Source organism: Hibiscus syriacus, unplaced genomic scaffold (assembly GCF_006381635.1).
Source record: "Hibiscus syriacus cultivar Baekdansim isolate YM2019G1 unplaced genomic scaffold, ASM638163v2 tig00110528_pilon, whole genome shotgun sequence".
Classification (NCBI taxonomy): Eukaryota; Viridiplantae; Streptophyta; class Magnoliopsida; order Malvales; family Malvaceae; genus Hibiscus; species Hibiscus syriacus.
Genome location: NW_024062770.1, coordinates 2,118,776 through 2,124,775, shown reverse-complemented (window position 1 = coordinate 2,124,775; position 6,000 = coordinate 2,118,776).

Genomic DNA, 6,000 nt, shown 5'->3' with positions numbered 1-6,000 from the left:
ACTCATGTTGTCATCAACATTAGCACATATGGGCCTTTGTAATTTTGTGCTTTCTTCCTCTTCATAATTATCTTGAATGTCATATTCTTGGAGAGGTTGTTTTCTCCTAGGAACAACATTTTTTGAGCTTACTGTATACCATGTCGTTTATCCATGTTTTCATGAAGAGCATCAAACTCTTCACAAAACATTTGCATCATTTCACCAATTAATGCTTGCATTTGTAAGTTCAGTTGACTAACATTTTCCTTGAGAGGACTTTGAGACATTGTTACAAATAATAATAAATAAAGAAAACCTTACCAGTACACTCACAAAACCTCACAATTTCACTCCAGATAAAGTTGATAGATCACTCCACTCAACTCTAGTGTTTTCAGTTGGAAATATATATTTGGCTTTTATCAATTCCCCTTCTGATCTCACTCTCTCAGTATACCTTTTACCACTCATATCTCTTGTTAGATCCTTTAAAAGAACTAACTCGATATTAAAACAAGTTCTTTCTCTCTTGTGTGTGTCGGTTGTAATTAAGGTTAGGATAGAAATAAGATGGAAATAAAAGAAATGGTTTAGAAAAAGAAATGAGAAAAGAAAAATATGGAAAACTTACAATCCTAGAACAACACATACTACACCCTTTCTCGAGACATAATAAGGATATATCCTTTAAGTATGGTTGATGTAGATATGCCTTCAGTATTTTGATATTTGAATTGCATGAGGTTTCTTTTGTTTTGCTTTTATTTTCTTTGCTAGAATTTATTCTTTTTGTTCTTTTCTTTTGTTTTTGAAATCCTTTGTTTGTTGTTGAAGTCTTGAAGGCCAATGTCACTTCTTTGTGCCAGTCCAAATGAGCTCTGAATACCGTTTAATGTAAATAGAATCTACACACTTTAGAAAGAAGTGAATAGATATCCTTATCGTGTTCTCGATCAAGGAGAGACAGCAAATGATGCCCTTGAATTTTAAGTATAGATGCAACAAAGGAAAGTTAAAGGAAATATTAGAAATTGAAGTGAAATAAAAACTTAAGTAAATAAATATAAATTAATTAATGAAAGACTTGGTAGTATAATAAATATTATGATGATGATGGTCTTCAATGGTGTTGATGAAAATGGTAGATGAATTTGATGATGATGGACGACTATGGTGATGAAAAGTATCTCAAACTTGCCGAAGAAGAAACAATGGTAAGTAACAAAGCCCCGTTGTTTATAAACTAGTTTGAGGGATAGTAGAAGTGTCTTAAACCCACTAAATAATGAATCTATGAATTATAAGAATAAAGTGTCTTAAACCCACAAAATAACTACATCAACTTTACTTGAGAGATTGGTCTTTCACCATTCCTTCTTCTGCTTATAGTAACTTGATCCCACCATTTCAAAGAATAATCTATGAAATCCATGGATACTAATCTTACTTTCTTTAATTATAAATAGTTTTGGAAACTAAAGACATGTTCCACTTTGCTTTCTCAATTTAGATAGTATTCGGGATCAGTTTTCCCTTGAAATTGAGGAATTGTGATCTTGATGCTACTCATGTTGTCATTAACATTAGCACGCCTGGGTCCTTGTAATGTTGTTAGTTCTTCCTCTTCATAATTATATGGAATGTATCTTCTTGGAGAGGTTTTTATCTCCTAGGAACACCATTCTTTCGAGCTTGTTGTAAACCATGTCATTGATCCATCTTTTCATGAAGAGCATCAAACTCTCCATAAAATATTCGCATCATTTCACCTATTAATGCTTGCATTTGTAAGTTCAGTTGACCTGCATTTTCTATGGGAGGGCTTTGAGACATTGCTAGAAAAAATAATAAATAAAGAAAACCTTGCTAGTACACTCACAAAGCCTCAAAATTTCATTCCAAAGAAAGTCGATAGATCACTCCACTCAACTCTCATATTTGCACTTGGGAACATATAGTTGGCTTTTTTTAATTCCCCTTCTGATCTTACTCTCTCAGTTTGCCTTTTACCACTCAATCTCTCTTTCTAGATCCTTTAAAATAACTAACTCAAGATTAAAACAAGTTTTTTTTCTCTTGTGTGTGTCGGCTGCAATTACGGTTAGATATAAAGAAGATAGAAATAAAGGAAATGGTTTAGGAAAAGATTTGAGAAAAGAAAATTACGATAAACTTATAATCCATGAAAAACACTTACTATAGCATTTCTCGAGACACAATAAGGATATTTCTTTCAAGTATGGTCGATGTAGTTATTACTCCAAAATTTTGATCTGTGAATTACAATGGATCTTCTTTTGTTTTGCTATTCTTTTATTTGATGGAATATCTTCTTTTTGTACTTTCCTTTTGTTTTTGTACTCTTTTGTGTGTTTTTGGAGTCTTGAATTTGATTTGTACTTTTTCTTTTTTATATGTTGCACGCCAATGGAACTTCTTTGTATCAATCCAAACTGAGCTTTAAATACTACTTGATGTAAGGTGAATATACACACTTCAAGAAGAATGGAATAGATAGCCTTATTATGTTCCGATCTAGAAGAGACAACAAATGATGCCCTTGAATTTTAAGTATGGATGAAACAAAAGAAAATTAAAGGAAATATTATAAATTGAAGTGAAATAAACACTTAAGTAAATGAAATAGAAATGAAGTAATGAAAGAGTTGGTAGTGGAGGAAATATGATGATGAGGATGGTCTTCAATTGTGCTGATGAAGATGGTAGATGAAGTTTATGATGATAGACGGCGACGGTGATGAAAAGTATCTAAAACTTGCCGAAGAAGAAATAATGCTAAGTACCAAAGGCATTTCTTTTAAACATGCTTGAGGGACGGTAGAATTTTCTTAAACCCACTAGATATTGAATATATGAATTATAAGAATTAAGGTGAATAGAATGACACCATAAGTATATAAATAAACTTTCTTAATCAATATTGTTCTTAAAGAACTTGAAAGAGAGATTTAACTCACAATAGATTTGATTAGAGAATGAGATGGTTACAAATGAAATGATAAAGCTTATTTATAGGCTAGCAAATGGTTTTGGGGGAATAATTAGATGATGTTTCGGTAAGGTACATGATTCATTCGAAGATACATAAATAATGGAATGAACAAGTCCTTTGGCATGGAGATGGCTTGACTTACTCTTCCAAGGAGGAATGATAATTCGGCTAAGGATGGATGAATCTTGTTTGGCATAATAGACTCGTTTTCTTTAACTTTTGAGCCAAACTCCTTGTACAATACGTGTTACATCGGCCGAATAGGCACATTTCTCATATCTCTTCTCAATTTAAGAATCTTTTGACTGAATTGACTTCACAAATGCACACCTCTCTTCAATGGCATCTTTCCATGGCAACACCTTTATTAATGGTAATGATGTTTAGATGGCACCTCTTCATGAATAGGTAGGTTGGAAGGTGAGTGAGCTGATGATGAGCTACTGTTGATGATCCTTAATGTGTTGGTTTATATGGTAGCTCCTCATGAAAAGGTACAACCCAAAAAGGCACCTATTCACAAAAAGTTACGACTTGAGAAAAATTATTTTTCACAAATATGATGTCCTTTGGTTATAAATGATGTTGGTGCAACTCCCCAACTAAAATTAAGTCTCCTTCTAGCTCAAATCTTCAGCTCAATCTCGATATGACCTCAATTGGCAAACACTTTTCACCAATTAATCTTCATGCTCTCATGAATAATCCTATGTAAGTTTTCCTAGCTCTTTGTTCTTTGTTAAGCTCAAATGCAGCGATCCTAAGTTGTTATAGACGTTGGAACCTAAAAGAAATATAAAATTTAAGTTAAGTATATGAACTAATATAAAGTAACAATGTATATAGTATAAAGATGTGGATTATATGTTATATTAATAATGATTTAAAGATTATTATTATAACCATAGATAAAATATAAGTATATGAATATATCCATAACATAGTGAATATTATATGTAATTAATATAAACACAATGAATGCAAAGTAGAATTGAACAAGGTATAGAAAACTCTCTCGTGATTTTTATGAAAGGTTGGAGATGTAAGATTGCTTTGGTTGCTAGTCTGTATCATATCCCCTTCTTTGAGGCGATTTGTCCTTAAATCGAAATGTAACTTGTCTTTAGTGTTCTTTATGAAAATATTATTTTTGAAAGTCATGTCCTTTGATTAAGTCCAATGAATATCCATGATCTTAAAAGAAAAGAAATTTTCATAAGTAAGGGCGTTAATCATAAGTATATTAAAATTATATTCCTTGTTAATATCCTCTGGATAGTTAAGAATTATGTTCTTTAATTCAAGAGTCATGATGCTTTGACAGAGCATATACCTGGACTTCCAGTAGTCTCGTTCTTTGGTCCTTCTAGAGTCATATTAAAATTATATTTAACCTACTAGATATTGAATCTATCAAGTTGAATAAAATGGTGCCACAAGTATAAAAATATACTTTCTTAATCGATATATTTCTTAAGAACTTGATAGAGAGATTTAACTCACAATAGATTTGATTAAAAATGAGATGATTTGACAAAGCCTATTTATAGGCTAGCAAAAGGTTTGGCCAAATAATTAGATGATTGTTTCAGCAAGGTACATGATTCATTTGAAGATACAAATTAACGGAATGAATGAACAAGTCCTTTGGCATGGATATGGTTCGGCTAACACTTCCAATGAGTCATGATGATTCAGATAAGGGTGGATGCATGTTGTTTGGCAAAATAGACTTGCTCTTTCACTCTGGCGCCAAACTCCTCCTTGTACAATGTGCGTGTGACTTGGTTGAATAGGCATCTTGGATTCCTCTTATCCTTTACAATTTAAGCATCTAATGACTGATTTGACTTCACCAATGCACACTGCTTTTCCATGGCATCCTTTCACGATAACACCTTTATGAATAGTCATGATGTTTAGATGGAACCTCTTAATGAATAGGTAGGTTGCTAGGAAAGTGAGCTCATGATGAGTTGACCATTGATGCTAATTAATATGTTGGTTAATGTGGCAACTCCTCATGAAAAAGTATGACCCTAAGAGGAACATCTTCATGAAAAGGTATAATTTGAAAAAAGTAAATTTTCACAAATACGATGTCCTTTAGTCATAGATGATGTTGGTTCAGCTCCCTATCTGAATTGAAGTTTCCTTCTAGCTTAAATCTTCATCTCAATACAACTATGAGCTCACTTGGCTACAGACAACTTTTTACCATTCGATCTTCATGCTCTCCTGAATAATCCTATCTATATTTTCCTAGATATTTGTCTTTTGTTAAACTCAAATTCAGCTTCTAAGTTACTTTAGACGTTGGAACCTAAAAGAAACATAAAATTTAAGTTAATTATATGAACTAATATAAAGTTACAATGTATATAATATAAAGATGTGGACTATATGTTGTATTAATAATGAATTAAAGATTATTATTATAACCATAGATATGATGTAAATATATGAATAAATCCATAACATAGAGAATGGTATATGTAATGAATATAAACACCATGAATGCAAAGTAGGAGTTGAACAAGGTATAGAAAACTCCCTCATGATTTTGATGAAAGGTTTAAGATGCAAGATTACGTTGGATGTTAGTCTGTATCATAACATCCCTACTTCCTTGAGGCGATTTGTCCTCAAATCAAAAGGTGACTTTCCTTTAGTGTTCTTTATGAAAAGATTATTTTCAAAAGCCATGTCCTTTAAATAAGCACCATGAATATCCTGATATAAAAAAGAAAAGAAATTTTCATAAGTAAGGGTATTAATAATAAGTATATTAAAATTATACTCCCTTTTCAAATCCTCTGGATTGTCAAGAATTACGTCCTTAAATTCAAGAGTTGTGATGCTTTTACTGAACATATCCCTTGGACTTCTCGTAGTCACATTATTTGGTCATTCTAGAGTCATATCCTTTAAATCATGAATAGTTCTATCCCTTGAAAACTCAATAGACATTTTCCTTAAGCATTATGGACACATCCTTTGGTTCT